This window comes from Bombina bombina, chromosome 9 (assembly GCF_027579735.1).
Source record: "Bombina bombina isolate aBomBom1 chromosome 9, aBomBom1.pri, whole genome shotgun sequence".
Taxonomy (NCBI): domain Eukaryota; kingdom Metazoa; phylum Chordata; class Amphibia; order Anura; family Bombinatoridae; genus Bombina; species Bombina bombina.
Window position 1 is genome coordinate 104235883 of NC_069507.1, and position 14100 is coordinate 104249982.

The window sequence follows — 14100 nt, forward strand, 5'->3', positions numbered from 1 at the left end:
CTAACACTACACTATCAATAAATAAATTAAATACAATTTCTACAAATAACTACAATTACATAAACTAACTAAAGTACAAAAAATAAAAAAGAACTAAGTTACAAAAAATAAAAAAATATTTACAAACATAAGAAAAATATTACAACAATTTTAAACTAATTACACCTACTCTAAGCCCCCTAATAAAATAACAAAGACCCCCAAAATAAAAAAATGCCCTACCCTATTCTAAATTAATAGAGTTAAAAGCTCTTTTACCTTACCAGCCCTGAACAGGGCCCTTTGCGGGGCATGCCCCAAGAAAATCAGCTCTTTTGCCTGTAAAAAAAAACATACAATACCCCCCCCCAACATTACAACCCACCACCCACATACCCCTAATCTAACCCAAACCCCCCTTAAATAAACCTAACACTAAGCCCCTGAAGATCTTCCTACCTTGTCTTCACCATCCAGGTATCACCGATCCGTCCTGGCATCCGGTGCTGAAGAGGTCCAGAAGAGGGTCCAAAGTCTTCCTCCTATCCGGCAAGAAGAGGACATCCGGACCGGCAAACATCTTCTCCAAGCGGCATCTTCGATCTTCTTCCATCTGGTGCGGAGCGGGTCCATGTTGAAGCAGCCGAAGCGGATCCATTCTCTTCTTTCGGCGTCTCCCGACGAATGACGGTTCCTTTAAGGGACGTCATCCAAGATGGCGTCCCTCGAATTCCGATTGGCTGATAGGATTCTATCAGCCAATCGGAATTAAGGTAGGAATATTCTGATTGGCTGATGGAATCAGCCAATCAGAATCAAGTTCAATCCTATTGGCTGATCCAATCAGCCAATCAGATTGAGCTCGCATTCTATTGGCTGTTCCGGATAGGAGGAAGACTTTGGACCCTCTTCTGGACCTCTTCAGCACCGGATGCCAGGACGGATCGGTGATACCTGGATGGTGAAGACAAGGTAGGAAGATCTTCAGGGGCTTAATGTTAGGTTTATTTAAGGGGGGTTTGGGTTAGATTAGGGGTATGTGGGTGGTGGGTTGTAATGTTGGGGGGGGGTATTGTATGTTTTTTTTTACAGGCAAAAGAGCTGATTTTCTTGGGGCATGCCCCGCAAAGGGCCCTGTTATGGGCTGGTAAGGTAAAAGAGCTTTTAACTCTATTAATTTAGAATAGGGTAGGGCATTTTTTTATTTTGGGGGTCTTTGTTATTTTATTAGGAGGCTTAGAGTAGGTGTAATTAGTTTAAAATTGTTGTAATATTTTTCTTATGTTTGTAAATATTTTTTTATTTTTTGTAACTTAGTTCTTTTTTATTTTTTGTACTTTAGTTAGTTTATGTAATTGTAGTTATTTGTAGCTATTGTATTTAATTTATTTATTGATAGTGTAGTGTTAGGTTAATTGTAGGTAATTGTAGGTATTTTATTTAATTAATTTATTGATAGGGTAGTGTTAGGTTTAATTATAACTTAGGTTAGGATTTATTTTACAGGTAATTTGGTTATTATTTTAACTAGGTAACTATTAAATAGTTCTTAACTATTTAATAGCTATTGTACCTGGTTAAAATAATTACCAAGTTGCCTGTAAGATAAATATTAATCCTAAAATAGCTACAATATAATTATAATTTATATTGTAGCTATATTAGGATGTATTTTACAGGTAAGTATTTAGCTTTAAATAGGAATAATTTATTTAATAAGAGTTAATTAATTTCGTTAGATTTAAATTATATTTAAGTTAGGGGGGTGTTAGTGTTAGGGTTAGACTTAGCTTTAGGGGTTAATCCATTTATTATAGTAGCGATGAGCTCCGGTCATCAGATTAAGGGTTAATAATTGAAGTTAGGTGTCGGCGATGTTAGGGAGGGCAGATTAGGGGTTAATACTATTTATGATAGGGTTAGTGAGGCGGGTTAGGGGTTAATAACTTTATTATACTAGCGCTCAGGTCCGCTCGGCAGATTAGGGGTTAATTATTGTAAGTAGCTGGCGGCGACGTTGTGGGGGGCAGGTTAGGGGTTAATAAATATAATATAGGGGTCGGCGGTGTTAGGGGCAGCAGATTAGGGGTACATAGGGATAATGTAAGTTGCGGCGGTTTACGGAGCGGAAGATTAGGGGTTAATAATATAATGCAGGGGTCAGCGATAGCGGGGGCGGCAGATTAGGGGTTAATAAGTGTAAGGGTAGGGGTGTTTAGACTCGGGGTACTTGTTAGAGTGTTAGGTGCAGACGTAGGAAGTGTTTCCCTAAGGAAACAATGGGGCTGCGTTAGGAGCTGTACGCTGCTTTTTTGCAGGTGTTAGGTTTTTTTTCAGCTCAAACAGCCCCATTGTTTCCTATGGGAGAATCGTGCACGAGCACGTTTTTGAGGCTGGCCGCGTCCGTAAGCAACTCTGGTATCGAGAGTTGCATTTGCGGTAAAAATGCTCTACGCTCCTTTTTTGGAGCCTAACGCAGCATTTTTTTGAACTCTCGATACCAGAGTTAATTTTATGGTGCGGCCAGAAAAAAGCCTGCGGAGCGTTAACAGCCCATCTACCGCCAAACTCCAAATCTAGGCCTAAGTTCTCATCCAGACCACAGACACTTCAGATACTATATAACTGTTTGTAAGTACTAAATCTAATATAATTCCTTTACGTGTTGGTTCTTTTACTAGTTGTTCAACAGATTCCACTTGTAAAGAGTCTAGAATATATTAAAGTTCCCCTCTACTATAACCTTGCCCTTCACTATAAATTTGGCTATTTAATCAATTAATAGTTGATCTGATGCTTCATCCTGTAATGGAGGCCTATATACTACCCCTATTCTAAACCTCTGTTTCCCTTCAGTTTCTATAGTTAACCAAACACTTTCTACATTGTCGATGGTTTTTACAATTTCATTTACTTTAATATTTTCTTTCACGTACAGAAATGTAACAGGTATGAGAGTCGTGAGTGTCACTGTAGCTACCAAATCCAACTTATCATGAATCATTGCAGTAAGTTCAGGTAATTTACTTGCTAAACTGCGAGCATATGTGCAGATTGCACTAAGAACATTTCTAGAATTATCAAATCCTTTTGCATGGTTAATACACCCTGCTTACATTATTCAAAGTAGTGTTTTTTTTTCATTAAATAGACTAGAATGTAAACATTGGTTAACTGTTTTGTCATGCTCTGGGGACAGGTGGATATGTCAACACTATCCCCCTTCTTTAGTTTAAATTGCCACTAATAAAGTCTTTAAATGATTTACTCAGAACTCCTGTCCCTTTTAGACACAGATTCAAACCATCCATCCCTCTTATATAAGATACTATCATGCCAAACAGGGCTTTGATGACTAACAAGACCATATCTTCTCTACACGCACCACTTCTCTAACCAAGAGTATCTTTAACGTCTAGCCTAAGAGACAAAGATGTATCTGAAGGATTTAAGTAGCTCTCATCCTATTGGCTGATTTGAAATTTTCAGCCAATAGGAATGCAAGTTACCCCAACATAAAACGGGTACCTTGCATTCAATCTTCAGTGTGCGGCGGACAATCGCATAAAAAGGACCCTCCACGCTGGATGTCTTTGTGGCCGCTGTTCTAGCTCCGCTCCACTTCGCCTTTGCTCCATGCCACCGGGATGAAGAAAGAAGATGGCCCCACGCTGGATGAAGATGGATCTGCCTGGAAGAATACCTTCACCGCTGGACTTCAGGAATGGTGAGTATTTTTTAATGGGCAGCAAAAGAGTTGATTGCTGTTTTATTGGCAATGCCCATACAAATGCTTCTATTTAGTTAGGTCTTTTATATTTTGGAGGTTTGGGTGGGTGTGGGTTGTAATTGTTAGGGGGGGATTTTTTTTTTTCAAAAAAGAGCTGATTTCTTTAGGGCAATGCCCCACAACAGGCCCTTTTAAGGGCTTTTGGTAGTTTATTGTAAGATACGTTTTTTTTTTTAATTTTGGTGAAAATTCCACACTCAAAAGCCTTTTTTGAGTGTGGAATGGATCATTGCGTTATAGGCTAAAACGCTAGCGGTATAGCTGTACCAACGCACCTTGTAATATGGGTGACCTGACTATTCCGCTCGTAAAGTCCAACTTTTCAGTGGTATAGGCGTACCGCAAAAGTTGTAATCTAGGCCAATAAGGGCAAACAGGCGTGATAAACACGATATCACTCGCGCACAACTGTTAGCGTGCCACTTGTAATCTAGCCCTAAATTGGTCCTGAGGAGAACACTGGGACTATAGATTTAAATATTAAAACAAATAATCATTAAACAATTTTTTTTTATATATATATTTGCGAAATGCAAAACCAGTCAGTTTTTTAGGTTAGTTCAGTGTTAGTTAAAATGTGTGCAACAGTGTGTAGAAATACTAGTTGTTATTCCGTAAAGTAACATACTGCACAGATATCATGACATATTGTGCCATATTAAATGACCCAGGAAATGATGACACTTGTAATACTGTATTTGTGCAATAAAAAGAGGTATTTTCATGCAGTATTTCATCAGGCCATAGTGTTTAATGCTATATTTGTATGCCATTTGTTAAATAAAAATTGTATTTACACTATAAAAACAGAATTTATGCTTACCTGATAAATTACTTTCTCCAACGGTGTGTCCGGTCCACGGCGTCATCCATTACTTGTGGGAAATATTCTCCCCCACAGGGAAAGGCAAGGAGAGCACACAGCAAGAGCTGTCCATATAGCTCCCCCTCTGGCTCCGCCCCCCAGTCATTAGACCGACGGTTAGGAGAAAAAGGAGAAACTATAGGGTGCCGTGGTGACTGTAGTGTATAAAGAAAAAAAATTTCAACCTGATTAGGAAACCAGGGCGGGCCGTGGACCGGACACACCGTTGGAGAAAGTAATTTATCAGGTAAGCATAAATTCTGTTTTCTCCAACATTGGTGTGTCCGGTCCACGGCGTCATCCATTACTTGTGGGAACCAATACCAAAGCTTTAGGACACGGATGAAGGGAGGGAGCAAATCAGGTTACCTAAATGGAAGGCACCACAGCTTGCAAAACCTTTCTCCCAAAAATAGCCTCCGAAGAAGCATAAGTATCAAATTTGTAGAATTTGGCAAAAGTGTGCAGAGAGGACCAAGTCGCTGCCTTACATATCTGATCAACAGAAGCCTCGTTCTTGTAGGCCCAAGTGGAAGCCACAGCCCTAGTAGAGTGAGCTGTGATTCGGTCAGGAGGTTGCCGTCCGGCAGTCTCATAAGCCAATCGGATAATGCTTTTCAGCCAGAAAGAGAGAGAGGTAGCAGTAGCTTTTTGACCTCTCCTCTTACCAGAGTAAACGACAAACAAAGATGAGGTTTGTCTAAAATCTTTTGTTGCTTCTAAGTAGAACTTTAAAGCACGAACAACATCTAAATTGTGTAATAAACGTTCCTTCTTTGAAACTGGATTCGGACACAGAGAAGGAACAACTATTTCCTGGTTAATATTCTTGTTGGAAACAACTTTTGGAAGAAAACCAGGCTTAGTACGCAAAACAACCTTATCTGAATGGAAAACCAGATAGGGTGGATTACATTGCAAAGCAGATAATTCAGAAACTCTTCTAGCAGAAGAAATAGCAACCAAAAACAGAACTTTCGAAGATAATAACTTAATATCTATGGAATGTAAAGGTTCAAACGGAACCCCTTGAAGAACTGAAAGAACTAAATTTAGACTCCAAGGAGGAGTCATGGGTCTGTAAACAGGCTTGATTCTAACCAAAGCCTGAACAAAAGCTTGTACATCTGGCACAGCTGCCAGTTGTTTGTGTAACAAGACAGATAAAGCAGAAATCTGTCCTTTTAGAGAACTAGCTGACAACTCTTTATCCAAACCTTCTTGGAGAAAGGAGAGAATCTTTGGAATTTTAATCTTACTCCAGGAGAATCCCTTGGATTCACACCAGCAGATATATTTTTTCCATATTTTATGGTAAATCTTTCTAGTCACAGGTTTTCTGGCTTGGACCAGAGTATCTATCACAGAATTCGAAAACCCACGCTTGGATAAAATCAAGCGTTCAATTTCCAAGCAGTCAGCTGCAGAGAAACTAGATTTGGATGTTCGCATGGACCTTGTACTAGAAGATCCTGTCTCAAAGGTAGCTTCCATGGTGGAGCCGATGACATATTCACCAGGTCTGCATACCAAGTCCTGCGTGGCCACGCAGGAGCTATCAGAATCACAGAGGCCTTCTCCTGTTTGATCCTGGCTATGAGCCTGGGAAGGAGAGGAAATGGTGGAAACACATATGCTAGGTTGAACGACCAAGGCGCCACTAATGCATCCACTAGAGTCGCCTTGGGATCCCTGGATCTGGACCTGTAGCAAGGAATCTTGAAGTTCTGACGGGACGCCATTAGATCCATGTCTGGAATGCCCCATAATTGGGTTAACTGAGCAAAGACCTCCGGGTGGAGTTCCCACTCCCCCGGATGGAAAGTCTGACGACTCAAATAGTCCGCCTCCCAGTTGTCTACTCCTGGGATGTGAATAGCAGATAGATGGCAGGAGTGATTCTCTGCCCATTGGATAATCTTGGTTACTTCCTTCATCGCTAGGGAACTCTTTGTTCCCCCCTGATGATTGATGTACGCAACAGTCGTTATGTTGTCCGACTGAAATCTTATGAACCTGGCTTCCGCTAGCTGAGGCCAAGCCAGGAGCGCATAGAATATTGCTCTTAGTTCCAAAATGTTTATCGGGAGAAGCGACTCTTCCCGAGACCATAGGCCCTGAGCTTTCAGGGAGTCCCAGACCGCGCCCCACCCCAAGAGGCTGGCGTCGGTCGTGACGATGACCCACTCCGGTCTGCGGAAACTCATTCCCTGAGACAGGTGATCCTGGGTCAACCACCAGAGAAGTGAGTCCCTGGTTACCTGGTCTACTTGAATTTGGGGAGACAAGTCTGTATAGTCCCCATTCCACTGATTGAGCATGCACAGCTGTAATGGTCTTAGATGAATTCGAGCAAAAGGAACCACGTCCATTGCTGCGACCATTAGTCCTATTACTTCCATGCACTGAGCTATGGAGGGTTGAGGAATAGAATGAAGAACTCGACAAACGTTTAGAAGCTTTAGCTTTCTGACTTCTGTCAGGAAGATCTTCATTTCTACAGAATCTATTATTGTTCCCAGAAAAGGAACCCTTGTGGACGGTGACAGTGAACTCTTTTCTATGTTCACCTTCCACCCGTGAGATCTGAGAAAAGCCAACACAATGTCTGTGTGGGCCCTTGCTTTGGAAAGAGACGACGCTTGGATTAGGATGTCATCTAGATAAGGTGCTACAGCGATGCCCCTCGGCCTTAGGACCGCTAGAAGGGACCCTAGCACCTTTGTGAAAATTCTGGGAGCGGTGGCTAAACCGAATGGAAGAGCCACAAACTGGTAATGTTTGTCCAGAAAGGCGAACCTCAGGAACTGATGATGAGTTTTGTGGATTGGAATATGCAGATACGCATCCTTTAGATCCACGGTAGTCAAATATTGACCCTGCTGGATTGTCGGCAAGATTGTCCGAATGGTTTCCATTTTGAAGGATGGAACACTGAGGAACTTGTTTAATATCTTTAAATCCAGAATTGGCCTGAAAGTTCCCTCTTTTTTGGGAACCACAAACAGGTTTGAGTAAAAACCTAGACCTTGTTCCCCAGAGGGGACTGGGTTTATCACTCCCATCTTTGATAGGTCTCTTACACAATGTAAGAATGCCTGTTTCTTTATCTGGTCTGAAGATAAGCGAGACAGGTGGAACCTTCCCCTTGGAGGAAGTCCCTTGAACTCTAGCAGGTATCCCTTGGAGACTATCTCTAGTGCCCAGGGATCCGGAACATCTCTTGCCCAAGCCTGAGCGAAGAGAGATAGTCTGCCCCCTACCAGATCCGGTCCCGGATCGGGGCTACCCCTTCATGCTGTCTTGTTAGCAGCAGCAGGTTTCTTGGTCTGTTTACCCTTGTTCCAGCCTTGCATGGGCTTCCAAGTGGGTTTGGGCTGGGCCGCGTTACCTTCTTGTCTAGCGGCAGTGGAGTTATTAGCCGGTCCGTTCCTGAAATTGCGAAAGGAACGAAAATTAGACTTGTTCTTAGCCTTAAAAGGCCTATCCTGTGGGAGGGCATGGCCCTTACCCCCAGTGATGTCTGAAATAATTTCCTTCAATTCCGGCCCAAAAAGGGTCTTACCCTTGAAAGGAATATTAAGTAACTTAGTCTTGGACGACACATCTGCCGACCAGGATTTCAGCCAAAGCGCCCTCCGCGCTACTATAGCAAAACCTGAGTTTTTCGCCGCCAATTTCGTTATTTGAAAGGCGGCATCCAATATAAAGGAATTAGCTAATTTTAATGCGTGAATTCTGTCCGTGACTTCTTCATAGGAAGTCTCTTTCTGGAGCGACCTTTCTAGTTCCTCGAACCAAAAGGACGCCGCTGAAGTGACAGTAATAACACACGTAGCTGGTTGAAGGATGAACCCTTTCTGAACAAAAATCTTTTTAAGCAATCCTTCCAATTTTTTATCCATAGGATCTTTGAAAGCGCAGCTGTCCTCTATAGGAATAGTGGTGCGCTTCGCTAGTGTTGAAACAGCTCCCTCAACCTTCGGGACCGTCTGCCATGCGTCCCTTCTAGGGTCTACTATGGGAAACATTTTCTTAAATATAGGAGGTGGGGCAAAGGGTACACCTGGCTTCTCCCACTCCTTTTCCACTATGTTCGCTACCCTTTTGGGTATTGGAAAAGCGTTGTCGTGCACTGAGACCTCAAAAAATGTGTCCAATTTGCACAACTTCTCTGGTACTACCATAGAATCACAGTCATCCAGAGTAGCTAATACCTCCTTTAGCAAAGCGCGGAGATGTTCTAGCTTAAACTTAAATGCTACTATATCAGGTTCTGCCTGTTGAGAAATTTTTCCTGAGTCTGAAATTTCACCCTCAGACAGCCCTTCCCTCACAGCCAATTCCGATTGATGTGAGGGTAAAATAGATAAAGCATCGTCAGCGTCTGATTGTTCATCCCTTTTATCTGTATTTAAAGCTGAACAACCACGCTTTCTCTGAAATGCTGGCAGTTTGGATACAAGATTTGCTATAGAATTATCCACTACTGCTGTTAATTGTTGCATAGAAATAAGCACTGGCGCGCTAGGTGTCGCCTGCGCGGGCAAAGCTGGTGTAGACACAGAAGGAGAGGATGTAGAACTATCCCCACTACCTTCATTAGATAAATCATCTTGGCAACATTATGAAATGTAACAGAGCTGTCCTCATTTTGTTTGGACGCTATGGCACAATTATCACAAACACTCGAAGGGGGAACCACATTTGTCTCTACACACACAGAACATAGGTTATCTGATGGCACAGACATGTTAAACAGATTTAGGCAGGCAAACAATGCAATAAAAACGATTTTAAACAAAAACGTTACTGTCTCTTTAAATAATAAAATGACACACTTTATTTCTGAATGTTCAAAAAACTATGAAGGCAATATCCGATTTTTCTGAAATTTGGACCCCAGTGTCTTAATGCACAGCAAATATGGAGACTCTAGCTCTTAAAACAAGCAAACCGGAGCTAATGGTTGGATTTAACCGTTTTTATACACCACAATCCCTGCTTACAGCATTGCTGCAGCTTTTACCTTTCTTAGGGGTCAATCATCCACAGAAATAAGCCTTCTGGAGTCACTTTCTGAGCCACAGGACCCTCTCACATGGAACTGCATGCACTGCCTTGAAATTAACTGAAGTGCCAAAATGAGGCCTCCTCCCTCAGTACACTAGAGTGAAGGGGCCTTCCTGACTAGATTTAGGTGTCTAAAGCAAGCCAGATCAATAAAAAACGTCCCCAAGTGTATATGAGCTTATAAAACATTTCAATTGCCATCATATTGTAATAAAAAACAATCGATTTGGCCCCTGTCAGTGTCTACCAGCATAAAAATCAAAAAGGGGAAGCCTGTTATCTTTTTTGCTGAGGTGAAAGAAAAATGGCTTACCGTTTCCCCTGAGGGGAAAAATGAACTAACACCACAAACTCCTCACCATCCCCGTGGAGATGCTACTTGTTCAGAGCGGCAAGGAGAATGACTGGGGGGCGGAGCCAGAGGGGGAGCTATATGGACAGCTCTTGCTGTGTGCTCTCCTTGCCTTTCCCTGTGGGGGAGAATATTTCCCACAAGTAATGGATGACGCCGTGGACCGGACACACCAATGTTGGAGAAATGTTTTTTGAGATGCATTTATATGAAGAATGCATTTAATGAGGCATATTTATTAAGTCTGTTGGACCTGATCCGACAGTATGGATCAGGTCCGACAGACATCACTTAATGCGGAGAGCAATAAGCCCCCTAACCTAACACCCCCTTAATTAAACCTTTAATTACATAAAAAAATACTACATTACAATTAAAATTAAAAAAAATTACATTACATTAATCTAACAATACAGAAAATAAAAAAGGCTAACATTATAAAAAATAATAAACAACACTATCCAAAATAAAAAAAATGAAACCTAATCCCTATGATAATAAAAATCCCCCCCAAAATAAAAACACCCCCTAATCTAAACTAAACTATCAATAGCCCTTAAAAGGGACTTATTTTAGGGCATTGCCCTAAATTAAACAACTCTTTTGCATTTAAAAAATACTTAGTCCCCACCCACCAAACCCCCCAAAATAAAAAAGCCTTACACTAAAAAAGCCTAAACTACCCATTGCCCCTAAAGGGGCATTTGTATGTGCTCTTTTACTGCCCTTAAAATGGCATTCAGCTCTTTTACAAGCCCATTAAATCCCTAATCTTTAAATAAAAAAAAAAAAAAAAAAAAAGCCTAAGTGTAACTCCCAAATAAGTACTCACCGTTCCTGAAGTCCGGCTGAGACGGTCTTCTTCCAGGCGACTCCATCATCTTCTATCTTCATCCGGAGCGAAGGCGGTGTGGAGCGGAGGTGCGGAGCTGACTTCACTGATGCATGGATCCCCAGCTGCAGTTCTCAGCGGCGGTCTTCAGCAGTGGTTGTCCTCAGCGGCATGGAGGGTCCTCTTCATGGGATCGTCCATCGCACACTTTAGATTGAATGCAAGGTACCCCATATTGATTGGGGTACCTTGCATTCCTATTGGCTGAACTTTTGAAATCAGCCAATAGAATGAGAGCTACTGAAATATTATTGGCTGATTTGAACAGGCAATAGGATTTCAGTAGCTCTAATCCTATTGGCTGATTTCAAAATTTCAGCCAATAGGAATGCAAGGTACCCCAAATTGATTGCAGTACCTTCCATTAAATTTTTAGTGTACGCCAGAGATCGGATGAAGAAGAGCCTCCACGCCGCTAAGGATCGCTGCCTCTGAAGACCGCCGCTGAGAACCACCGCTCCAGATCCACGCATCAGGGAAGACCGCTCCGCACCTCCGCTCTGCCCCGCCTTTGCTCCGGATGAAGATAGAAGATGATGGAGCCGCCTGGAAGACGACCTTCTCTGCCGGACTTCAGGAACGGTGAGTACCTATTTGGGGCTTAGTTTTAGGATTTTATTTTTTATTTTTGGGGGTTTATTATTTTTAAGATTAGGGATTTAATGGGCTGCTAAAGAGCTGATTGTCCTTTTAACGGCAGTAAAAGAGCTGAATGCCTATACAAATGCCCCTTTAGGGGCAATGGTTAGCTTAGGTTTTTTTTAGGGGGGTTGGTTGAGTGGGGGGTTTTACTGTTAGGGGGTAATTGGTATTTTTATTTAGTAAAAGAGCTGTTTAACTTAGGGCAATGCCCTACAAAAGTCCATTTTTAGATCTATTGGTAGTTTATTAGTAGATTAGGGGGTGTTTTTACTTTGTGGGGGATTTTTTATTTTATAGGTTTAGGTTTAAATTTTTCATTTTGGATAGCTTTGTTTATTTTTTTCTGTAATTTTACAGTTTTTTATTTTGTTGGGGGATTGTAATTTTTTAAACATTGACTGCCCTCTGGGCAGGCTTATCGCCTAGTATATATATATATATATATATATATAAGTTTCCAAATGTACCAAAGATGCGGCAACAAACCTTTAAATATAGAGCAGGCAGACACATACAATAATTCCAAACAGCCTTTAATCCATATAGGGAAACAGAGTTGGCCCACAGCCAACTCTGTTTCACTAAATGGAATAAAGGCAGTTTGGAATTAATCTACCTGTTAGGTGTCCCCCCAGGGGGGTAAGTGTCAGGTCAGGCCGAAGCCACGGAGCCAGTGTACCACCTGAGGCATATGTAGATTATCTGATAAGGGCCCCTTAGAATGACTCAGACCACGCAGCATTATGATCGAAAGCCAATTCATCTTTATTGAACAGTGTAATCATGTCTTATAGTGTACACTGACAGCACATAGGGTTAAGGGGATGACACGTTTGGACCGCGTCATTTTACACAGTTATACAGAGCAAAATACAAGGAAAAGCTGGAACATGAGTTTCTCATAACAATACTTACAGAGTCATAATAAACTACCATCTGTGGAGACAACAAGGTTTCTGAACCGTCTTGTTGACATTATCTTATTCTATCTTATTCTGGGCGTAGGACCAGGGTACATTGACAAGGCCGAACAGCTAAGGAAATTATCATAACATGCACATAGTTCTCACTACATAATAACCCAGTATAATAAAAGTCTAATCATTACAAAATGGATACTAATCATCACAAGATGGCTGCGAGGAACAAGATGGCTGCCGTCAGGTTCATATTACCCCTAACATACCATCCTTTTATTCTAACAGAATAACATAAAAATAGACAGGCGTAGAAAATTAGTAAAGCCTTATATTATGGTAACAGAACTCTATAAGAAAACTAAACAGAAAAATATTCCTATGTCGTGATATACTTTTATAGGCTAATTGTCACTGCATATAGGTACAACCCCTCCAATACCCTCCATCTATCTTCCAGCCTTCCCAAAACTACCGGTCTACCGGCACAGAGACCCAACCAGCCCCCCATCTACCCCCAAACAACGCTGCATCTTCTCTCTCTCTCCACCTGCATTGCTAGCACCCCCCAATATGTCCAACAGTTCCTTTTCCACAGTAAAGCATGACATAGCAACAGCACAACTGTCTCTGGGTGGCCTCTGAACACTTTAAGAACAGTCTTTGTCCATTTGAGAGCGCGGCACCTTGACACTTTGTTATAATACAGTTCTCCAACAGTTCATTTGCAGTAGGGGTGCTTATCCACGGTTCTTCCGCAGGGAGATACTGGAAATCTGATGGTTTGTTCATGGGGTAGACAAGGCAACCAGTGGATACCCATGGCAAGCAAACACTCGAGTCACAGGGAGTCTAGGAAGCAAACAGAAACAGTACAGGATGAGTACACACCGCAATACAATCACAATTATGTCCAAATAAAACGTCACTTTCATCCTATGTCATTTAAAATCAAACAAAACATTGTTGATATATAATACAAACTAAATACATTGATATTTCTCAGAGAATAATTTACAACTTCTCTATACACTTTTAAATGATACTGCGTGAATACTAAGCAAGTGAAAACCTGTCAGACTTCATCAAGGGCCTGAATGGTTATGCTAAAACTTATGCTAAGGCCTGCCCTGTAGTAAGAATGGAAAAAAGAAAACAGTCAATAAAAATAAATGAATTTCTTTACAATGTCACTTTGAACTTCTAAAAATAAAAGAACCTTGTGTTGCTTTATTCTGGATGGCTGCTATCTATAATGTTTATAATTCTCCAACCTAAATTCTCTCACACTCCTGTATGAGGAAAGCATACAAACAGAACATCATTTAAAACTACAAGTTCTTTTAAAGGTAAACACATCTTTATGGTAAGAATTACTCTCTTTGACAAACATCAGGAATGACCAAATTCACTTTGCAGATACCATACTAATTAATAAAAGGGAAAAATACATTTGCTTTCATAAACTATAATTATGCTATTCCCTAAACAAACATTTCTCTGTATATTTACTATAAACTTCTAGCTTAGACGTGTCCTCCTTATGTTCTAGAGGGTGAAGGGTCTAAAATATTATGATATATTGTAACA

At 41.2% G+C, this 14100-nt stretch overlaps 2 long non-coding RNA genes across 2 annotated transcripts in view; one reads left to right on the forward strand and one right to left on the reverse strand.

The window, feature by feature from the left end:
• LOC128639998 (uncharacterized) overlaps window positions 1-14100 on the forward strand; it is a 120682-nt gene that overhangs the window by 35026 nt on the left and 71556 nt on the right. The window lies entirely within an intron of this gene.
• Window positions 12335-14100, reverse strand: part of LOC128639999 (uncharacterized) — a 96726-nt gene continuing 94960 nt past the window's right edge. Inside the window, exon 2 of the long non-coding RNA XR_008399281.1 lies at window positions 12335-13362. This is a non-coding gene — a long non-coding RNA (uncharacterized LOC128639999). The remainder of the gene's footprint in view (window positions 13363-14100) is intronic.